This window comes from Lepidochelys kempii, chromosome 14 (assembly GCF_965140265.1).
Source record: "Lepidochelys kempii isolate rLepKem1 chromosome 14, rLepKem1.hap2, whole genome shotgun sequence".
In the NCBI taxonomy this organism is placed as follows: Eukaryota; Metazoa; Chordata; order Testudines; family Cheloniidae; genus Lepidochelys; species Lepidochelys kempii.
The window spans coordinates 31,902,533-31,925,963 of NC_133269.1; the positions used below are offsets into that span (position 1 = coordinate 31,902,533).

Below are 23,431 nucleotides of genomic sequence, written 5' to 3' on the forward strand. Positions count from 1 at the left end.
GACATGAGGGTAGCCCATGGCTCCGTGTTGCAATGACTATTCTCAACTCACCCCGCAGCAGGAGGCAGTTGGCAGAAGGGAAATGCCCAGTTGCTGTTAGGGCAGCACTTTTAGGGGAACAAGGAAGTGAAATTAAACCTGTCACTCCTGGTTCACACAGGGGCAAGCAGGAAAATCAGGCCAAGTGAAGGTGAGGAAGCTGCCAACTGGCCTGTGTCATCTGACAAGTCTGCACAGCAGCTGCTCCGTGCAGAGCAGGGTGGGGGGAGGACACACCCCGACAGGGCCGGGCTGTTGTGGTTGTGGGCGGTTCTCTCCCCAGGCCCAATGGTAGGTGGTGTCTGTGGGTGGAGAGGGCACAGGGCTGCTCACTCCAGAGCGGCACCGAGCTTGAGGAAAGCACAGGGGGGCTGGCAGCTCCCAGGGACAGACAGAGCTGGGGCCAGAGACTGATGGTAAGGACTGACTGGCCCTACCCCCACCATTTTTTCATTCGGGCCCTGGGGCATCTGTACAGAGGGACTGGATACCTCCCCCGCATTCCCCATCACCTCGCCCATGGATCCAGGCAGATTTGGGAACCTCCCTCCCCACTTCAGTCCCCTGTTGCCCTTTTAAGTCTCCATCTCTCCTTCCCCCTCTCCTCTCCGATCGGGTTGGGAGACTCTGTCCCTGGCCCAGTCCCGGGGCGGTCACTCTCCCGGAGCTGGCTCGGCTCCTGCAGGTGCTCAGGGGGGCAGAGCCTGGTCGGGTCAGGGAGGGCAGCAGCTCTGGGACTCGCAGACCCCCGCCTGGGAGCAGAGATGGGGTGAGGAGGGGCCATTTGTGGAGGGTCACTTTCCTGGGGGCTCCAGCTCAGGAAGTCATTCAGGGATCCAGGGATCTGCCTGTACCTGAAACACCAGGAGCAGGAACAGCAAACCCTACACCACACATGACAAATAGAGAGTGACAGACACACGTCAGGGGCAGGGACAGGAAAACACAGAGGCCTCATGTAAATCAGGAGTTACTCACTGGAGTCACTGGGCCTGATTCCCCGCATTGCAGAGGTGGCAGTGCAGATTCTCTCTCTCCTTCCCAGGAGCTAGTGATGGGGGATGCAGCCCCATGCACTCTAAGAGTAGGGCCGAGGTTAGTGCCAGCCCAAGGAGAGACAGATGCTCTCACGCGGCACTGGGTTCAGTGGAACCCTGTTTGGGGTCAGGCTAGGGATAAGTGATACCCATAAGAGCTATGAATTTTTGTGGAAGTTGTTTTTCCTGGGACTGGCTCATTGTGAGTAAAGCTCAGGGGTTTCAGACTGATCATAGAATCATAGAATATCAGGGTTGGAAGGGACCTCAGGAGGTCACCTAGTCCAACCCCCTGCTCAAAGCAGGACCAATCCCCAATTAAATCATCCCAGCCAGGGCTTTGTCAAGCCTGACCTTAAAAACTTCTAAGAAAGGAGATTCTATCTACCACCTCCCTAGGTAACGCATTCCAGTGTTTCACCACCCTCCTAGTGAAAAAGTTTTTCCTAATATCCAACCTAAACCTCCCCCACTGCAACTTGAGACCATTACTCCTTGTCCTGTCCTCTTCTACCACTGAGAATAGTCTAGAACCATCCTCTCTGGAACCACCTCTCAGGTAGTTGAAAGCAGCTATCAAATCCCCCCTCATTCTTCTCTTCTGCAGACTAAACAATCACAGTTTCCTCAGCCTCTCCTCATAAGTCTCATCAGCAAGTTAAAGAAGTATGGGCTGGATGAATGCACTATAAGGTGGGTAGGAAGTTGGCTAGATTGTCGGGCTCAACGGGTAGTGATCAATGGCTCCATGTCTAGTTGGCAGCCGGTGTCAAGTGGAGTGCCCCAGGGGTCGGTCCTGGGGCCGGTTTTGTTCAATATCTTCATAAATGATCTGGAGGATGGGGTGGATTGCACTCTCAGCAAATTTGCAGATGATACTAAACTAGGAGGAGTGGTAGATACAGTGGCAGGTAGGGATAGGATACAGAGGGACCTAGACAAATTGGAGGATTGGGCCAAAAGAAATCTGATGAGGTTCAACAAGGATAGGATGAGGTTGCTCTCCTCATGTGTTCCAGACCCCTAATCATTTTTGTTGCCCTTTGCTGGACTGTCTCCAATTTTTCCACATCCTTCTTGTAGTGTGGGGCCCAAAACTGGACAAAGTACTCCAGATGAGGACTCACCAATGTCGAATAGAGGGGAACAATCACGTCCCTCAATCTGCTGGCTATGCCCCTACTTATACATCCCAAAATGCCATTGGCCTTCTTGGCAACAAGGGCACACTGCCGACTCATATCCAGCTTTCCATAGAGAAAGTGTTAGAAGAAGCCACTTGCTCCATCTGCCTGGAGTACCTGACAAAGCCGGTGACCACAGACTGTGGGCACAACTTCTGCCGAGACTGCATCATCCAGTACAGTGAGCATGGGGAGCTTCAATCAGGCATGAAGATCCCCTGTCCCCAGTGCCGAGCGCCGTTCCAGAAACTCCAGCCCAACAGGCAGCTCACCAGTATTGTAAAGAACATCAAACTATTGGGGTTAAAGTCAGGAAATGTGCAAAAGGAGAATCTTTGTGAGAGACATGAGGAGAAGCTCCTACTCTTCTGTGAGGAGGACAGAGAAGCTATCTGTGTGGTTTGCAGGCAGTCCCAGACTCATCACACTCATGCTGTGATCTCCATACAGGAGGCTGCCCAGGATTACAAGGTGAGAATCACTGCTGCTCTTGGCGAAGGAATCCCTTAAAGACCCCATTGTGTTTCTCTCCAGAACCAGCTGCTGGGGGCTGAGTGGGGACTCACATGGCTTAAGAGAGGTGGAGCCAGGCACTGCCAGGCTGGACAGTGAGGGGTCCGGCTGCCTCCCCCAACCCCCAGACAGGTAGTGAAGAGTGGAGCCAGCCATGTCCATCTCTCTGCCAGGCTGTGTCTCCAGTGCCAGGTGACCACAGCCACCTTAGAGAACCTGAGTGGGGAAAACCAGGGCTTGTGCCCTTCCCTCTTCAGTGTGTGGGTGAGGCCTGATGGGTTGGCTCAAACAGTGGGTTTAGGGCTTGTTGGCACCTTTGCAACATCAGGAAGGTGGCACCATGGATTCTGCATTACATGGATGTCTCCCAGGGAGGCTCACGCATGTCCCAGTTCAGCTTTCCCCAGCCTAGGCAGGATGTGTATGTGGCTTGTGGAGATCCATGAAGTTGTTTGATTAGAGGCTAAATGGAGCAGAAGTGGAGCCTGTGGGGAACAGACAAAGGAAGGGGAGCCAGTCAGTGTGGGAAATAGGTAACTTTGGCCCTGAGATTAGTGACTTCCCCCAAACACGGATCACCTGAGAGCTGAGGCAATGGGAGAAGGGACATAGAGAAATGTTATGTTTGAACTAGCAGAGAAGGCAATAGACAGACATAGGGAGCTGACAAATAGCTTCTGCTTTGGTGGCTTTATTGTTCAGCTGCAAATCTGAAACTAACATGAAAGCGAAGCTTTGCACTGGAAAGGGTGGAGTGCTCAAACATTGAAAGGAACGGTACATCACATTTGTCCACCCTGCTGTAAAAAACTTTCCAGACACATATACACTATCAATTACATGGCTAACATGAAACACTGTATAACCTAAGTAACAATTGCAGGTGGACTACTGCATACTTTTAAATCTCAAGGGATCATGCTTCCGTTGAATAGCAACACTCTAACTAAACAATTTATAAGTTCAAGTACACAGCTCGTTATTGTATTCTCTTGTGACGGTGGTGTGGCCGTGTCCTGAACTACTGGAACAGTCAGTGGTCAGGAATCAGCTGGATCTGGTATGCAATCACCTGGATCTGGTACCAAAGTTTCTCTTAACAAGTCATTAAGACTAGGAGTTGTAATGGAAGAAGATTCAATCGAGCAACAGAAAGTCCTATTGGGACATCCCCGGACTTCGGTACTTGTTGAGGCTGCAACTGGTCCATATGTGATCTCCATAAAATACCATTGGCTAGTTTTACCAAAAACAATACAAGTCCTGTGCATTTTACACATTCTCCCGGCACCCATTCTCTCAACAACTGTAGTTGCGAGTCCACATTAAGTCTTGAACTTGAAAAGAATGATGATGCATCTCACATAATCAGTTTGCATAGATTGGGATTTGGCTACAAGTGCGGCAATATCAGGATGTAGCAGGTCCCAACAGGGACGCAAAGATTGCTTCAAGCAAAGAGTTTCCGTTGGCTCCTGGGTAGTAGTATGGGGTGTGTGCCTGTAGATGTGTAAGGAATTTTCCAGTCTCTGACTCAAAATAGATTTGTTGCTTTTAAGGGTTGCTTAAGTGTCTGTACAAAAAGAGTTCTGCTAGTAAGTTTGAAGCCCGATAGTATGAGCATATGTGCTGAATTCCATTTGAAGCTAGGAACCTCTGAAATTTTGCAGAACAGAATTGAGGTCCATTGTCACTCACTAACTGTAACAGTAAACCAAATTATCTGAACAAGGTGCGAAGATGTCCAATGATCTTAGCAGTAGTAGCAAAAGTCATGCTGAAAACTACTGGTCATTTCAAATGGCGTTGACTAAGACCAAAAACATGTAACCTTCTAAAAATCTGGCAAAGTCCATGTGATTAAGTGTCCAGTGTGTCTGAGTTCACAACCAAGGTGTTTGAACAATCTGGCCAGGATCATATTGAATTTGCTGGCACATAAGTATTGGAAGAAGATGAAGTGCTATAATTTGTCAATCCCGTCTAACAGATGTGACTCCAGGCTATGGCCTTTATCTGTACGATTCTAAGATGGGCTTTGTGAAGAGCTTCCAAACCTGAGATTGAACTGATTTTGGAATGAGCATTCACATTTCCCATAAGATGCAACCGTAATTCACAAATAATTCATGTTGACATGACATGAATTGTGTAAACTGGGGATTCTTACAATTGAACCCTGTACCGTGTGGTACCATTCCCTTCACAAGAGAAAGCACCTCATCTGCAGCAGTTTCTTTGTTGATGCCTGTGCTAGTAATAGGTAACCTATTCATCAAGCTGAGAGAGAACATTTCATCCGAAGTTTCTTTGGGTAAATGAGAGGTTGGGTATGGCTTGTGTGATGGCCTATCAGCATTGCCATGCTGAGTCCCTTTATGGAACTGGATAGTACAGGAATGAGCCAAAAGTAGCAATGCCCATCATTGCATGCAAGCAGTAGCTAATGACGGAATTCCATGTTTCAGTCCAAATATTAAAAGTAAGGGCAATGATCCATCTGCAAAGTAATATGTCTATGTAGTGAGGCAGAGTGGCCTCCCACTGACCCAGAGCAGGAGGGTCCTGCTTGGTGGAGAATGTGGGCAGCAACCTGACCCCTGCAGTAAGAGGTTCTGCATATGCCATGCCTTAGATATCCCTAATGGGAGAGATGGAGCTTGACAAACTCATTAAGTATCTGGCCAAGAGCAAACAGCAGCAGTAGGTGTCATAACTCCAGCAACAACGGCAACTAGTACAGGTGCTGGGGGCCAAACAGCAACTGTTCTGGGATTTGGGGGCCCAACACCATGAGGAGCAGCAACAGTGTCTCCAACAGCTTGCAACCCTGCTACCTGGACCCAGTGGGCCACCTCCCAGGGGTACAATGAATCCCCCTACGTTTCCCATTGCCCTCTTGGCCCCCTACCTGATTGAGGCAACCCAGATCGCCTATCGGGGCCTCCCAATCGATGAGGCACAAGATTATGGATGCATGAAGTTGCCCATTTTAGATGCCTTGGACATCATGCTGGAGACCTTGCACCAGCAAAATTGGGCTAACACCTACCCGCTGGGGGCCTGGCCACAGGTCATCGCCCAGAAGATAAAAGACCTCTGCTGGCAATGGCTGCATCCTGAGCAGTGGTCAGCAGGTGAGGTCGCTGAGCAGATCACCCTAGAGCAGTTTGTTCATGTCCTCCTGCCCCAGGGGAGGGCTTGGGTACTCCGGCACTGACCCACAACATTTAGTGCGGCTGTCACCTTAATGGAGGACTTCTTGGCCACTGAGAATCCTATTGGGCCAAGAGCCTGAGCCCTAGCCTCAACGCTCGATTTGATGCTCCTTGGCCCAGCAAGGAAGCCCAGGCCGAAGGAGCCCATGGCCGAATCCAAACCCATGACGATAGGGCAGCAAACAACCACTGGGCCCATGTGGCAGAGATGCTCCAACGTTGCTGACAAGACCACAACCCAAATCCCTCAGAGGTGATCCCCTGGCCAGGGCAACTAGAGCCTGGACCCTGCTTCTCCTGCAGCCGGCTTAGGCACTTACAATGGAAGTGTCCCGAGATGGACTGCATCTTCGGCCAAGTCTGTACCGCAGAGTCTCAGGCCAGCAAACAACCACTGTGAAGTTTGGGTGAAAACGAGTCACAACCCTCATAGACTCAGGCTGTAGGCAAAACCTCATCCACCAGGAATTTGCCCCTGGCCCCACACAAGCATGTTGAGAGATACACCTCCAATGCATCCACAGGGATGTAAAATCGTATCCCAGTACCTAGATCTCTCTGACCATTAACAGACTGATGTGGGTGTTGACACTGGGGTTGGCTTCCACCTCACCTATCCGGTCATCCTGGGATGAGACTGGCTGGGGTTTGACAGCCTTCTTCGGAAGACGAGGAGGAGGCTGAAGAACCCCAAGGGGAACACCCTGATGAGCCCCCAGTCCCAATGACGATGCTGGGCCTCCCTGTGGACAGTGCCATGATGACCCCCCTTTACAGATTTTTGTTGCAACCAGACGGATGAGCCCACACTGAGCTGGGCCTACAAACAGGTAGGCCAGGTCAACCGAGCCATGACTGATCTCCTGAGGGCTGCACAATGGACCCAATTCAAGCTGACAGGCAATCACTTCTACCATGTTAATCAGAACTCCCAAACTCAGGAAGTCTGGACCCAGTTGGTTGTCCCCCACAATCCTAAGAAGGCCACCTTGAAGCTTGCCCACGACATTTCCATGGCTGGCCATCTGGAACAAGAGAAAAACCTGGCCTGAGTTCTGTCATGCTTCTTCTGCCCTGGAGTCCATCAGGAGGTAAAGGTCTAGTTCACCTTATGCCCTGAGTGCCAACTAGCTGTCTCTGTCGGGGTGGCGAAAGCACCCTTGGTCCCCTTACCCATGGTCAGGGATCCCTTTGAGCAAATTGCGATGGACCTGGTGGGTCCTCTCCTAAGAGTAATGCGGGGTTCCAGGATAGCCTCATACTGATGGATTATGCCACTCACTTCCCCGAGGCCATCCCATTATGGAACACTTCCATCGCAGCTGAACTGGTGAAGGTATTCTCTTGTGTGGGCCTTCCCCCTGAGATTCTCATGGATCAAGGGACCAACTTCACTTCCCGGCTGATCCATCAGGTGTGTACCTTGTTGTGACATGTATGACAGTTTCTGGGCTTAGCTGGGTATTACTGACACTTTGTGTCCCAGTTTGAATCCATCACAGCACCCCTCATGGCATTCTTAACCAAGGACCGCCCATGTCGGTACGCTTGTGAGCAGAATGTGAAGATATGTTCTGAGCCCTAAAGGAAAGCCTGTGTAGGGAACACATGCTCTTCAGCCGCGATTTCAACTGTGAGTTCCTGGTCCAAATCGATGCTTCAGAGGTGGGGCTCAGGGCAGCCTTCTCCCAGGAGTTGGATAGAGAAGAGCATCCCACCCTCTATATCTGTGGGAAGCTCTCCCCGCCCCGAGAATGTAACTATTCAGTTATACAGAAGGAGGCCCTGGCTGTTAAATGGGCTATCTTCCCTTTCATACTGATCACCGACCACAAAGCCTTAAAATGGCTAAATACCACGAAAAGTACCAATGCCAGATTGATGAGATGGTATCGCATCCTCCAGCAATTTGCCTTTACTGTCTGACGCTCAGCAGGTAAGGATAACACTAACACAGATTTTCTGTCTGACCTGGGGGGAGTCAGGATGGCAGCCATGAAGACCAGATGGACTTAAGGGGTGTGTGTGTGTAGTGAGGCGAAGTGGCCTCTCACTGAGCCAGAGGGACCACTCTCCGAACTCAGGTGGGCAGAGCCAGACCATGCTCACCCCTCCGACTGGAAGTCAGGGGGTGGGACAAGAAATATATAGGGCTGGTCCTGGAGCTCAGTTGGGCTGCAGCTGCTGAAGGAGACAGATGCCTCTTGACCTCTCCTGAGCTGGGAGACTTCAGCGGACCGCTGCTGAGCTGAGGAGTGACCAGAGCTTCTGGAGCCATGCACTGACCAAGGCATTGAAGAGTCGCTGGGACTGGCACTGGACTTCTACCCCAACAAACTGGAGGACCACCCGCGGATCCAAGTACACCCCATGGGGAGTGTAGGAAGTGGCCCAGAGGCAGCCGACTCCAGTCTGGCTGTATTGCTGCCGGAGACCTGCTCAGCGAGTTGCAGCTGGATTCCCTGCTGACCCAGTGGTGGAATACTCCACCACTGTTAGGGCCCTGGGTCGGGGCCTGATGGAGTCGGGTGGGCCTGGGCCCCGCTGCCACTTCACCCCTGAGGTGGCAGTCTCCCCTTGCTAGGCCAAGAGGCCTGCATTTGTTGGCCATCTGCTGGAGCTCGGATACCCAACCCTCTTGCCGTTCTACACAGAGCCACAGGCTCCTTGCTGCCCCACCCTGACCGAGGGCTTGGGCTCATAACTGTTTGCTGCTCTGCCCTGACTGCAGGCCAGAGGCATAGACAGTTTCTTGACCCGCCCTACTTGGGGGTCTGGGACCCCGAGACTCATTTGTGGATCTGCCCAGACTGCAGGCCAGAGCCATCTAGTCTGTGTAGTGCTCTGCTAATTCCCTGATTGTGGGTGACGCTCAGTTATGTAGTGAGGCGGAGTGGCCTCCCACTGACCCAGAGGGAGAGGGACCCCTGCTAACCCACTACAGACTACCATATAGGTAGGTATGGAACAGCCAAATACCAAAGATAATGCTGAGAGCTCTATTTGCACATAGCTCTTCTCAGAAGTGATGAGTGTTTGTGGTGCAAAGGTGATTGGTTTCTCTATACCATTAGGAAAAATGTTGGCGAGAACTGTGCCCACTCCATATGGTGAAGCATCACAAACCACTTGCAATGGAATCAAAACATCAACGTGCATTAGAACGTAAACTGACGTCAACAGTTTCTTTACTTCATTAAATGCATGCACACACTCTTAAAGATGACAAAACTGTCACCAGATTAGGAAGAAATTTACTGCAGCAGTTAAGCAGTCCTAAGAATGAACATAACTGTGACATGTTCTCTGTCAGTGGTGCTTCAAGAACCATCTCCTCTTCTCTGGCAATTTCCTTAAGCCCAGGGCATCAATTACATATCCAAGGTATTCAGCTGAAGATTTGAAAAACTCACAATTGTCTTGAAAAATCCTTAGTCCATGGTCTTCCAAATGTGTCAAAGCAGAACCCAAATTTCACAGATAATTCTCTTGATCCTTTCGTGTAACAAAGATGTCCTCCAAGTAACACTGAACTCCATTCAGTCCCTTCAGAATCTCATCCACGGCTTCCTAGAACAGGGCAGGTGCTGATGTGATACTAAAAGGCAACCTTTTATAACAAAGTAAGACTTTTTGTGTGTTGATTGAGCCAGCATCTTGCAAATATCTCACAATCTCCATTTGTAGGTATGCACTGAGCAAATCCAATTTACTGAAACACTGTCTACCACTAAAAGTATTTAATAAATCTTCAGTGTGAGGTAGTGGTTACTAATCTGCACATAAAACTGGATTAAGCATCACTTTGAAATCTCCACATATTAAGACTGAGTCTTTCCTGATCACTGGTACAATGGGTGTAGACCACTCACTGTGTGAAACTGGTGACAGGATACCAATGTTCACTGAACGGTCCAGATCAGCTTCCACTAGATGCTTCAGAGTATAAGGCACAGCTCTGGGCTTGCAATGTTTTGGCTGGCTGTCAGTGAGCTTCCCTGAGACGTTTATCTGTCTAAGTTCTTTCAAAAACTTTAGAATGTCTGTCCAGTATTTCCTGAAGATTTTGAGGTACTTCTGTGATCACTTTGATCTTGATCCAATTCATCTTGAGCTTCTCAAGTCAAGATCTTCCAGATAATGGTGGATACTTTCCTTCAATCACATAAAAAGGTAAAACAACTGATTGGCCATCTAGTTGAACTTTTACCTGGCATATCCCTTTTTTGGACTAATTTTTCCCCCACTATAAGTCTTTAAAGTGGACGTTTCTTCCAGAGGAACTTGTGGCAATATCTAGTGATAGGCAGATACAGAAATCAATGAAACAGTATCAAGCTCCATTCTTGTAGGAACTGCTTCAGTCAGATGCCATCCTTGACTCCAGCTTCTGATAAAACATGAAGTGCTAAATCTTGATTTAAAAAACCCAGGATTACTTGTGGCACCTTAGAGACTAACACATTTATTTGGGCATAAGCTTTCGTGGGCTAAAACCCACTGCATCGGATGCATGCACGAAAGCTTATGCCCAAATAAATTTGTTAGTCTCTAAGGTGCCACAAGTACTCCTTGGTTTTTTTTGTTGTTGATACAGACTAACACGGCTACCACTCTGAAATCTTGATCAGTGTCCCTACAGCTCTTGTCTTTTTCCACATTATGAATTCCCAACTTCCATCATTTCTTAGGTTCAGTCTTCATAGGTGTCTTCTTGGATGTACAGTTACTATGTGTTGCTGGTCTCTGAACTGTGTGACAGGTCACAGCGATGTGTCCTCTCTTCTGGCAGTTCTAACAAATGGCCTGGCATGCCCAGTAATCCTTCTCCGCACGTGTAGTTTGTGCACTATAGCCCCATGGAAATTCTTCATGTTCCCATGGTCCTCTGTCTCACTAATTCAGAATATGAACTCCTCAGTTCATACTAATGTCCAGAAATGTTCTTTGCAGTTTCCATGGCAACAGTCACCTCAACAGCCTTCTTGAATGTGAATGGTGACATAGTCAGTAACGTCTTCTGAACCTGGTCATTGCATAATTGAGAGATAAATTGGTCATACAAGGCATCACTTAATGTTTGTCTGAACTGACAGTGCTCTGACAACATCCTTAGAGAAGCAACAAACTGTGCTACTGATTTTCCAGTTCCCTGATCTTGCTGATGGAACTGAAATTGTTCTGCTATCACTGATGATGTAGGAGAAAAGTGTTCCCACATTGTGGCAGTAATTGTGGCATACTTGGCAGTTCTTGGCACAGTTGGAGACAATAAATCATGTGGCAGTCCATATGGCTTCAGGCCAGTCACTGTCAGCAAGATTGAAATTCGTTGTCTACAAATTACCCTGCAAAATTGCTCAAAAAATTTGAGGCACACCACCTGGGATTTTAGTTTTCAACAAATTCATCATCATTGCCCACAAAAGGTGCCATTTCTCTGCTCTCCTGCTCTTCAAGCCTCCTGGATAACCTTTTCTGCCACAGAGAAATTCTTCCATTGTTACTGCACTGTCTGTGCTCGACACGCCCCCCCGCTGGTTGTGTGTCCACACTGCAAACTGCAGAATTCTGCCTTTGGCTGGCTGCGCTTGTGCTCTCTCTGCTAGCAATCGACCCTCATAGCAAGTGAAGGCTCCCCTTCCACTCTCCTGTGTGGCAGAGTCCTTGGAACCCCAACAAGGCTGGGGGGCTCAACCCACAACCTTGTCATGGTCACTCAGGTCAGGGACTAGGGTGTCCCCACTCCGGGGTGCTCTCTCCACACTGGATGCTTCCCTGACCCACTGATCATTACATACAGTTCAAAGCAAATAGAATTTATTAAACAGCAATCGATTTTAAAAAATAAGGAAACAATGGGAAAGGCTAAAGGAAAAGACATGTCACCCCGCTCGGTGGCATGGGGACGTCACAACCAGCGTCTCTGGAATATCAGGGCTGTTCACAGTCTGTTCCTCACACATCCCAGGCCTCCTGCCCAGGCTCTGGCTGTGCTGCAGGGATGCTGCAGGAACTTGCTCTGGAGGTGGCCACACGCTCTAGGTGGCAGGACCCATCTCCCCAGTGTCATCTGCCCCGTCGGGGTTACGATCCCCCCTCCAAGTCTGGCCTGCAAGGCCTCTTGGCTGGGGGCATCTCCCTGCACTGGGCCCGCTGCCCAGGGTCCCCCTTGCTCTCCCCAGCTGCTCACCACACCCAGCTCCGGACTCCTCCAGCCCCAGCTCCACCACTCTGCCTCAGCACGGCGGCTGCTGCTGCTGCTCTGCCTCCAGGTCCCTGGGCTGCTTCTCTGGACCCCCTGGCTCTGGTTGCTGCAGCTCTCCCCCCAGGACAAGTCTGCTCTGGGGGCTGCTTCTGTGACTCTGCTCCCAGCACCGACCTGCTTCCTGCGCTGCTTTTCTGGCTCCTCTGGATCTGGCCCAGCTCTGCTCCCCAGCTCAGCTCAGGCCCCTGCTTTCTCTTTAGCACAGCCCCACTCTGCCTGACCCAGGCAATTCCAGCTCACATGGAGGGCAGAACCCCCCTGGCCTCCTGACTCCCTGATTAGCCTGCCCACCCTGTCAATCAGGCTGACCTGGAGCATTGGCCTCTCCCCATTGTTCCTGGGGACTGTCAGTCTCAGGGTCCTGATTTCCCATCGACCCTTCCCCTTTCTTTTGGTACTGGGAGCTAACAACTAAATCACCCCCATTGAGTTTTAGTAAGGGGACAAAGCGAGCTGATGGAAAAACAGCTTCTGCCCTGGTGGTTTTATTGTCAGCTGAAAAACTGAAACTGTGCAAGTGAGGCTTTGCACTGGGGAGGGGGGAGTGCTCAAACATTTAAAGGGACAGCACACCACAAGAAGGGGCCAGATCCTTGGCCCAATGGTGACTGATTGGTAATGCCCATAAACATACATTCATCTCCCTTCTGAGGCCTCCCCTGCCCAGGTGAGCACTCGGTTCTGAAAGGCTGCAGCTTGGCTCAGTGTCCTCAAACTTCAGCTAAACGCCTCCGTTTCTGAGAAATCTCGGAGCAGAGCAGACAAGTGGGGAAGAGTCTCCCCCAGGATCAGTGTCTCAGCCAGACAATGCCTCAGAACGTGCCGCTCTGACGCTGCTGCCTCTGCCCAGGTTATTCTCCTGGCTTTGCTATTGAAATGTGCATTTCTTACAGGGCTGGACTGAGGCACCCCAGCCGCAACATGCTGACAAGGGGCCCTGTCGCGGCCCTGGCCCCATTAGCAGTAGTTGTGGAAGGGGCCACCCACACAAGGGCTGTCTGCTGCGGGTGGAGCCTGTGAACCTATTTAGACAAGCAGGAGGAGAGGCTGGGGGCTCCCTCCCCTTGGGAATCCCAGGGGCTAGGGGTCCTTTTTCCCCACAGGATCAACAGCAAGAATCCTCTCCCTCCCATTGAGAGAGAGAGATACTCGAAAAGGGTCAGGGAGCCCCCCCCCATCTATTAGCCAAGGTGTCTATGATTGGATGGGGGAGCTGAATCATATGACCTACCCCCTGCTGCCACACAAAGCCCCTCTTTTTGCGGAGGGGTTGGCTGTCCCCCAGAGCAGTGAGGCTTGGTGTCAATGTTCCATACACATAAATGGAGCCGTCCCCTCTCATGGCACTGGGCTCAGGCTCTCTACAGACTCAGGCAGGAATCGCTGTGTCTGTCACATTTGGGGCATGTTTTGAATATTTTCTTTGCAACCCAGAAGGTTTGAAACATTCTCTTTTTAATGAAAGCCAAAAGCCTGATTTTATCACATAACTCCAGTAGCTGGGGCCTAGACATGGGTTTGTAGTGCCCCTGTTTCATCTGGCCCTGCCTCCTGCAAATTCCACCCATCAGATGTGCAGATTAATGGCTATCACACATGGTGCCCCTGCAGGTGAAACTCCAGGAAGCCCTGGGCCCTCTGAGGCTGGAGCTGGAGAAGGCCCTGGAGCTGACATCTGAAGAGGAGGAGAAAACCACAGAGTGGCAGGTGGGTGTCTGGGTTTATCCTTCCCCGAGCCCTTCCCCCTGCAGTGTTCCCAGGGTGAGGGGCCAAAAAGCTATAGGCTGATATTACAATCTCCTCTGGCTGTTTGCTCCGAGATGGTGCCATGGTACCAGGAGCGGGAAATGTTTCTGGTGGGGATCACAGTGAAGCATACCAGGGGACAGTTCCTGTCCCATGGTCCATGGCACAGATTCACCCCCAGGCTCTCTGGGGGCAAGAAGGAGATGACATACTCTTACAATGGGTGTGCAGTGTTTGCATGTGAGTCCATTGCCCCATCATACCCACAAACCACGCTGAGTAACTGCAGACGCAGACAGCCCTCAGGAGTGCCAGATCCTCAGAGGTGCTCTCTGCACATCCACACCCAGGGCACCGGGCTCAGTGTGGGCAGATGTTGCACTGGCCTTTAGGAGTTTGGCCCTAAGGGAGCAGAGCTCAGGGCAGCCCTGGGACTCACTCAGCTGAGCAGACAGAGACAGCCCTTCTTCTCTGCCATCCTCTGCAGCCATCATGGGGCCACTTGACTCATTAATCCTCAGCTGCTGCCTCCTACAATTATAACTACATGGCTGTGGGCAGCCAGCCGGCCTGCCAATATTCACAAAGCAGATACTGTAGTTGTAGAAGGTTGGCATTTGTGTAGAATATATATATTCTATTTGTTCACTCACCCCCACTTCTGGTATTCTCATTCTAGGCGGGGTGGGTGTGCCTATGCAAATGAGATCGGCCCCTGAAGTTCTCTTCCACAACTTGCCACACCTCACCACCAGATGTCAGGGTGGAGCTCATCCTGACACTGCTTACACGCAAAAAGAAAAGGAGTACTAGTGGCACCTTAGAGTCTAACCAATTTATTTGAGCATAAGCTTTCGTGAGCTATAGCTCACTTCATCAGATGTATTCCGATGAAGTGAGCTGTAGCTCACGAAAGTTTATGCTCAAATAAATTGGTTAGTCTCTAAGGTGCCACTAGTACTCCTTTTCTTTTTCTGGTACTCATATTTAGTTTGTGATCTACTATGACCCCCAGATCCCTTTCTGCAGTACTCCTTCCTAGGCAGTCATTTCCCATTTTGTATGTATGCAACTGATTGTTCCTTCCTAAGTGGAGTAGTTTGTATTTTTCCTTATTGAATTTCATCCTGTTTACTTCAGACCATTTCTCCAGTTTGTCCAGATCATTTTGAATTATAATCCTATTCTCCAAAGCACTTGCAACCCCTCCCATCTTTGTATCATCCGCAAACTTTATAAGTGTGCTCTCTATGCCGTTATCTAAATCATTGATGAAGATATGGAACAGAACCAGACCCAGAACTGATCCCTGCGGGACCCCACTCATTATGCCCTTCCAGCATGACTGTGAACCAACAATAACTACTTTTTGGGAATTGTTTTTCAACCAGTTACACACCCAACTTATAGTAACTCCATCTAGGTCGTATTTCCCTAGTTTGTTTATGAGAAGGTCGTGCAAAACAGTTTCAAAACCCTAACTAAAGTCAAGATATACCACATCTACCGCTTCCCCCCATCCAAAGGCATGTTACTGTGTCAAAGAAAGCTATCCGGTTGGTTTAACACGATTTGTTCTTGACAAATCCATGCTGACTGTTACTTATCACCTAATTATCTTCTAGATGTTTGCAAATTGATTGTTTAATTATTTGCTCCATCATGCATCCCATGAAGTGAACTGTAGCTCACGAAACCTTATGCTCAAATAAATTTGTTAGTCTCTAAGATGCCACAAGTACTCCTTTTCTTTTTGCGGATACAGACTAACACGGCTGCTACTCTGAAAGCTAAATGGTCTGTAATTCCCCAGGTTGTCCTTATTCCCCTTTTCATAGATTGACACTATATTTGCCCTTTTCCAGTCTTCTGGAATCTCTTCTGTCTTCCATGACTTTTCAAAGATCACATCATAGTGGAGCTGAAACCAGGGACTTAGGCCTAAGCTCTTTTTGTGCAGTCACTGGGATCTGTGCTCCTCAGTCACTCAGACATAAGCAAAGATCCACCTCTGTCTGTGTAGTGCCTGGCACAACAGGGAACTAGCCTGAGTGGCCTCTAGACCCCACTGCAATGTCCTCCATGTCCCCCTGGCACCCACCCCTCTCTGCAACTCCCACAGCACCTGCCCCTCCAGGTCCCTTGCTACTGCCCCAAATTCCTACCTCCTGCCCCACCCCTGAGCACCTTCCCTCTGCCCCCTGGCACCTGTCTTTCCTCTTCCCTCACCACCACCACCCTTGTTCCTGCAGCCTGCCCTTCCCTCCCTGCCTCCCTGACATCTGTCCCCTTCCTCTGCCAGCCTTTATCCCTCTCTTCTCTGCAACCCCCACTACTCCCCTCCTATCCTTTCTGATTCCTTGATGCCTGACCCGTCCCTCCCACTACTCCATGGAGATCTCCCCCTTCCCTTCCCATCTGCTCCCCTTCCCTGGTGCTTGTTCCTCCCCTCTCCTATGTCCCTCACAAGCACCTGCCCCTCTTTCCATCTCCTCTCCTTCCCCTGCCCCCTTGGCCTTAGATGGGGCCCTGACTCTCCTTAAATGGCCAGCAACCTTGTGTCACAGCAATTAATGGGGACACAGGTTAATTTCCCTTTGATCCCAGTGACCAGCCCCTGCCTCCAGCACTGACTCTGTGACTCTCTCCCCAGTGGATGTGACTCTGGATCCAGACACGGCTCATCCCAGCCTCATCCTGTCTGAGGATCAGAAAACTGTGACATACGAAGACAAACAACAGGATCTGCCTGACAATATTAAGAGATTTGATACTTATCCCATTGTCCTGGGCTTTAACAAATTGACAGGAGGGAGGCATTACTGGGAGGTGGAGGTGGGAGACAAAACAAACTGGACTCTGGGGGTTTGTACAGAATCTGTGACAAGGAAGGGGAAGATTTACCTATCACCTGAGAATGGATTCTGGACAGTGTGTCTGAGATATAAGGAATACAAGGCCCTCACCTCCCATTTAACTCCACTGTCCATGAGCGTCAGGCCCAGCCGGGTAGGGATTTTCCTGGACTATGAGGCAGGAGAGGTCTCATTTTACAATGTGACTGACAAGTCCCATCTCTTCACTTTCACTGACACTTTCTCCGGAACGCTCCACCCTTATTTTTATACTTAGAGTTTACAAAGAGGGATTTAGAAACACATCTCCCTTGATAATCTGCCCAGTCCCAGCTCAGGCTGGAGGGAATCTCTGTTCCTGACAGTGACACCCATGGAGGAGCCTGTCCCCTCCCAGCGCTGACCAGCCCCCAGGTGTGTTCCTATAAGGATGGCCTGGGGAATCATCTGCCTGCCACCGCCTCCCCCGCAGTTCCCAGCACCAAGCCTGTGAGCTAGGGGAGAGGAGAGGGGCAGAGGGGGGATGTAGGCTGCTGGGTTGTGGGCATGCAGAGGCAGAGATGTGTGTAGACACAATGTCAGGGGTGGCTGCTGTTGCTGATGTAAGGGGGACTGTTGTCCCCTTACTGAAACTCAATGAGGATTTTTGGTTGGCCCTCCCAGTAACAAAGGAAAGGGGAATTGCAGATGAGAAACCAAAACCTTGGATTGACAGTCCCCAGGACCAATGGGGAGAGGCAAATGCTCCAGATCCGCCTGATTGACAAAGCAGACAGGCCAATGAGGGAGTAAGGAGAGCGGGGTCCCATCCTCTGTCTGCCCATAGGGGCCGAGCTAGAGCCACAACAGCCAGAGCGAGAGAAGCAGGCCAGGGTTCAGCGCTGTGCTGGGAGCAGAGCCACGGCAGCCAGAGCCAGAGGAGCAGCCCAGAGAGCTGCGCCAGGGGCAGAACAGCAGCTGCGCTGAGGCAGAGTGAAGCTGGGGCTGGGGCTGAGGCAGAGCGAAGCTGGGGCTGGGGCTGGGGCTGGGGCAGAGTGAAGCTGGGGCTGGGGCTGGGGCTGGGGCTGGAGCAGTCCGGAGAGCAGCTGGGGAGAGCGAGGAGGACCCTGGGCAGCGGGCCCAGTGCAGTAAGACCCCACCAGCCAAAAGGCATTGCAGGCCAGAGTTGGCAGCAAACCATCACCCTGATGTGGGGGCCGATGCTGGGGAGATGGGTCCTGCCACCTTCTCCCCAGCACCGGTCACCGCCAGAGCAAGTGTCCGACCCGCAGCATCCCTGCAGCACAGCCAGGGCCTGGGCAGGAGGCCTGGGACGTGTGAGGAACAGACTGTGAACTGCCCGTAAATTCCAGAGACGCTGGTTGTGACGTCCCCGTGCCACAGAGTGGGGTTACTTGTTTCCTTTAAGCTTTTCCATTTTTTCCTTATGTGACGTTATTGACATAAACTATGACCACATAGATCATTGTTGCAACCACTATTATATATTTGCAGCAAATATTGTACAAAGGTTGTTGTGTGAGATGTCTATGAAAAGGTTATGATTTTCTGGTTATGGTTATGCTGTCTGTATGTGTGTAGCATTTTTGTAGTTGAAGTTATGAATATTGGCTATGTACTTGTATCTCAGTGTGTTTTGATTCTAAGTAGCCTTAGTGAAGCTTTTGGTCAGCTTCTTGAGAAAGGACTGTTCTCAGTAAGTGCCCAATCAAGAAACAGGTAACTGACAATGACTCTGGGAGATGCCAGTCCACATCTGAGCTTTCCTGGGAAGGTTCAAACTAACACGTAAACAATGGCGTTGGCCTGCAAACTGAGTCATGCATGGACATGTGACTTGCCCATGTGACTCCAGACTCCATCTTGCTGCTGTCATTTTCCGCAGTAAGAACAAAAGGGGTCCTTCCACAGGCAGAGAATATAAAAGGCCCTGAAAACCCTTCCATTTTATCTTCAGTCCTGCTTCTGACCTCTGGAGGAACTTTGCTACACTGAAGCTCTGAACAAAGAACTGTATGACCCATCCCAGATATGGATGTACTCAGAGACTCAATTTAAACCTGCAGTTTATTCCATCACTGCTACAAGCCTGAACCAGGAGCTTTGCCATTACTGTATGTAACTGATTCCATTTAACCAATTTTAGCTCTCATATATATTTCTTTCTTTTATGAATAAACCTTTAGATTTTAGATTCTAAAGGATTGGCAACAGCATGATTTGTGGGTAAGATCTAACTTGTATATTGACCTGGGTCTGGGGCTTGGCCCTTTGGGATCAAGAGAACCTTTTTTCTTTTATTGGGGTATTGGTTTTCATAACCATTCGTCCCCATAATGAGTGGCACTGGTGGTGATACTGGGAAACTGGAGTGTCTAAGGGAATTGCTTGTATGACTTATGGTTAGCCAGTGGGGTGAAACCAAAGTCCTCTTTGTCTGGCTGGTTTGGTGTGCCTTAGAAGTGGAGAAACCCCAACCTTGGGCTGTAATTCCCCTGCTTGAAGCAATTTGTCCTGAACTGATAATCTCAGAAGTGTCACACCAAAGGCAGCATCTTTACACCTTATATTTTTTAATTTGTTGCTGTTCAGTAAATTGTATTTGCTATGAAATGTATATAATGATCAGTGGGTCAGGGAAGTGTCCAGAGTGGAGAGAATACCTCAGAGTGGGGACACTCTAGCCTTTGTCCTAAGTGACAATGACAAGATTGTGGGTCAAGCCCCCCAGGAATCCTTGACCCAGTGATGTTGGGGGTTTTGAGGACTCTGCCACACAGGAGAGTGGAAGGGGAGCCCTTGAGGTTAGGCAGGCTTCTGTGTAAAGGGACTAGGAGTGAGGACTCAGATCCTTTCTCAAGTCAATTCCATTGGGGTAGTGTATAAGCCAGGAAAGTTCCCCACAATAGCGGGACCATTCCCCCGCTTACACTAGGGTGGAGTGGGATGGGAGGCTGCAGCAGTAGGAAGTGAAGAGCCCAGATCACAAGAGGAAGACTTGGGGGAGGGGTATATAATGGAGGGGGGGAAGGCCACAAGTAGGAAGAGCCCCTTGCAGAAATGAAAGAGAAGAGACCCCAGTATATGGAGGTGGAGCTCTGAGAAGTGGATGGGGAGATCCCAGGGAAGGGTTGAGTGGGCAGAAGGGAGGGATCCAGGAACAGAGAAAGCTGAAGTCAGGGAAGGGAGGAATGGTGTTAGGAGAGGTGTGAACAGGGGTAGGCAATGTGTCCATTCACAGACCCAAGTGTCCATGGTAAAAATTTTGAGGTCCGTGATAATTTTTCAAAAAAACGTTGAATGACTGAATGACATAACCCCCCCTCCCCCAGTGTCCATCACTAAGTTCAGTAATTTTGCAAAGAGTCCATCGCATAACATGGTGGTGCCGATCCCTGGGTGTGGGTGCCCCCTGCACTCTCTGTTTTTGGGGGAGCCACTAAGCACATGTGGCTCTCAGAATCCTCAGTACAGACAGAACTGATCAAGGTCCCATCTGTGCCCTTAGCTGCACTGCCTCACAGGGCATCTGTGGGACTCTGCAAGACTTGGGGGGAAGGGGAACGTTTATCAGAACTTTATTCTACTGCAAACCATGCCACGGTGTTAGCTGTGCTGGGGCGGTTCTGTTCAGTAACCGGATACCTGGGCAGGCAGTTTGATTTTGTATATAGGCCCACAGTGGGAGAGTGGGGGTGAGTGTGGAGTTGGATGGAAAATAGATCCTGGGAGTGATGGTGAAAAAGTAGCACTCATTGAACGTCTTCAGGGAACCCGGGAACTTGGGTTCACTGATTGTTACACCAACTGGCCCAGAAAGCCTGCTGCTGTGTACCCCGAGGAGCCGGAAGAGGCCTGAAGGCCACAGGTACTAACCCCCGGGGAGGCAGGAAGTAGCCCAGGGGCAGCCCCAGGGGCTGTGGCTCAGTCGGCGTGTTGCGGCTGGATCCCCACCGACGCAGGGGCAGCCGATCCTGCCCCTGCCAGGGCCCTGGGGTGGGACATGGTGGAGTAGGGTGGGGCCGCGTCCCCCTGCCACCCCACCCTGGGTGGCTAACTCCCTACACTTTTCTGAGAAGCTCCTGCTCTGGAGAAGGAGCTTCCTTTACCAGTCACCTTTGCAGACTGTTTGTTCGCTGGCCGCCTGAGACTCCTCAAACCCAGGCCCCAGCCCACCTGCAGACTGTTTGTTTGCTGGCTGCCTGAGCCCCACCCAGGCTAAAGCCAGCCCTGAGATTGTTTGTTGCTGGCTGCCTGAGCCTCCTCAAGCCCGGGGCCCAGTTCAGTTATAGACCCTGTTTAAGGGCTGGCAGCTTGAGCCTCCCAAGCCCAGGCTAAAGCTGGCCTGTGACTGTTGGTCGCTCAGCCCTATTGTGGGCTCTTGACTGTCCTGCGGACTCTGGTCCTGGCCAGACGGGACTGGACTGAGTGGCCTCCCTCACCATGGGAGAGCGAGGGACCATTACAGTGTGCCATCTATCGCCCTGCTGCTGTTAGGGAACCCCAATGCCACAAAGCCATCCACTATTTCATGCGCATTGCCAAGAGTCAGAGTCCTTCATAGCAGGATGCGATTAATGGCCCTGCAAACTTGCATTCATGTGGCCCCAGTGGTGGACTTCCCAGCTCCCAACTAATTCATGCCCAACCAGTAACAGTCTGGAGTCTCCATCTTCCACAGAGTGATCACCATGTGCTTCTCCACCCAGAGGGCAACTTTCATTTTGGTGTCCTTGTGCTTCAGTGCTGGGGCAAGCTCTGCACACAGTTCCATGAAGATGACTTTCCACACAAGGGCGGCAGGGATCATAGGCCAGGAGAGGCTAAGCCTCCCAAAACTGCTGATCCACCACACGTGAACAGCGACACCTGGGCCATGGCCACGCCTGCACTCCGCCCTGAGGTCCCACTCTTCCCTCTGAGGCCTGCCCTCACTCCACCCCTTCCTGGCTCTGCTCTGCCCATTCCCCTGAGGTCCCCACCACATACTGCTCACTGAGTAGGAGGAGAGGAGTGAATGGTGACAGCAAGCAGTGGGAAAAGGGTTTCAGTGGGGAGGTGGCTGAACAGCTCCACCCATTCCCCCTAGGCCTCCTCTGCCCTCTGCTTGCTCCTCTCCTCCTCAGCAGACAAGAGGAGTGACGGTGAGGGGCAGGCAAGGGGGCCAAGTGGTAGCAAGCCATGGGGTGGAGCATGGACAAGGTGTGGAGAGGGGCAGGGTGTGGGGCAGAGTGGGGGTGGGGCAGGGCAGAGCTTGGGCAGGGCCACCAGAGGAAGGGGCGGGACAGGGGGATAGATTCCCCTAGGGGAAGCTTCACCAACTGGCCATATTTCCACATCCAAAAGTTGTGCAGCCACTGCCTATCATCCCAAACCTACATAATATGATCCCACCACTCAGTGCTTGTTTCCCGAGCCCAGAAGCGACGATCCACCATATGCAGCTGCTCCATGAATGCTAAAAGTAATCTTGTGTTGTTCCTTTCCATGGCACACAGCAGGTCAGGGAACTCTGATTCCTGTCCAGATTGGGAGTCCATGATATGCTACATGACCATCCATGATGTGTTTATAACAGTGACCACAACGGTAGAGAGCAGTGCAGGATCCATCCTTTCAGAGAGAGATGGCGGGCACACAGTAAACAGGGACCATTGAAAAATGCCATGAAACACAGTTGGAAGCCCATGGAATGATAGGGTGGGAAAAACTGCATCATGGGACGTTGAGCCTGCACTCATGACACACTGCGATCCACTCTGTGTTCCCACAACTCCTAGCTGCAGAAGGTGCTGAGTAGCACAGTGGGATAGCCACGCACAGTGCACTGCTCTTACTGTTGAGCACTAAGTGTGGACGCGCTCTGCCGACGGAAGAAGCATTCTGTGAACATGCACAAGTGATGTAATTATACTGGTTTTTGATTGTTGGCATGACTTCAGTCAACAGCATTGTACCCAGTTGAACTAAATATATCTGCAGTAGCATGTCTAGTCATTGCTCCTTTCCCACCACAGTTGAGTTTCCACTCCTGGTCCCAGGTGGTTGCTCCCCAGACACTATCAGGTCTCCTCAGTCTGTTCCCAGATCACCATCTTGCAGCTGGAACAGACAAGTGTCCTGAGAGCCTAGTGGATTGGACGTATCTGTTTATCCCACACACTGTGCAGTGCAGGAGCCTTCTAACCAGCTCCCCTCATGCACGCTGCCCTCAGCCATTGGACTTCAACCCTGACCTGGGGAAAATCTCTCTCTAAAGCTGAGATGAAAGTTCTGATTCCACTAGCCATTGAGTCATTGGCCTCTGCTGCTGAGACCGATGACAAAGGGAACCAGTCAGTGCAGGTCCTGCTAGTTATATCTGTGTATGATGGTGACACCTGCCCCACTAGGGACCAGGCTGAGATTCCAGCACCTTCCACAGTGGCCTGTGACCTGCCACCAGATGAACTTTCAGCCACTGAGAGGGGTTTAGCATTTGATCCTTTGTGTTCCTTTGTCACTATTGTCAGTTCCTGACCTACTGGCTGATTGCTCAGCTCTGTACTGCAATGCCATCTCATTCCATTTT

The 23,431-nt window shown here is 50.7% G+C and overlaps 1 protein-coding gene, 1 long non-coding RNA gene and 2 pseudogenes across 6 annotated transcripts in view; 2 read left to right on the top strand and 2 right to left on the bottom strand.

Annotated features, from left to right (window-relative positions):
• Positions 1-23,431, bottom strand: part of LOC140898275 (butyrophilin-like protein 2) — a 1,102,357-nt gene that overhangs the window by 576,890 nt on the left and 502,036 nt on the right. The window lies entirely within an intron of this gene.
• LOC140897985 (tripartite motif-containing protein 10-like) overlaps positions 4-23,431 on the top strand; it is a 205,099-nt pseudogene continuing 181,671 nt past the window's right edge.
• Positions 9,163-12,654, bottom strand: LOC140898300 (uncharacterized). Its single transcript, XR_012154950.1, has 2 exons — positions 12,185-12,654; positions 9,163-11,017 (listed from the first exon to the last, which is right to left on the bottom strand). It is a non-coding gene; the product is annotated as an uncharacterized lncRNA (long non-coding RNA).
• Positions 13,856-17,543, top strand: LOC140897987 (zinc finger protein RFP-like; annotated as a pseudogene).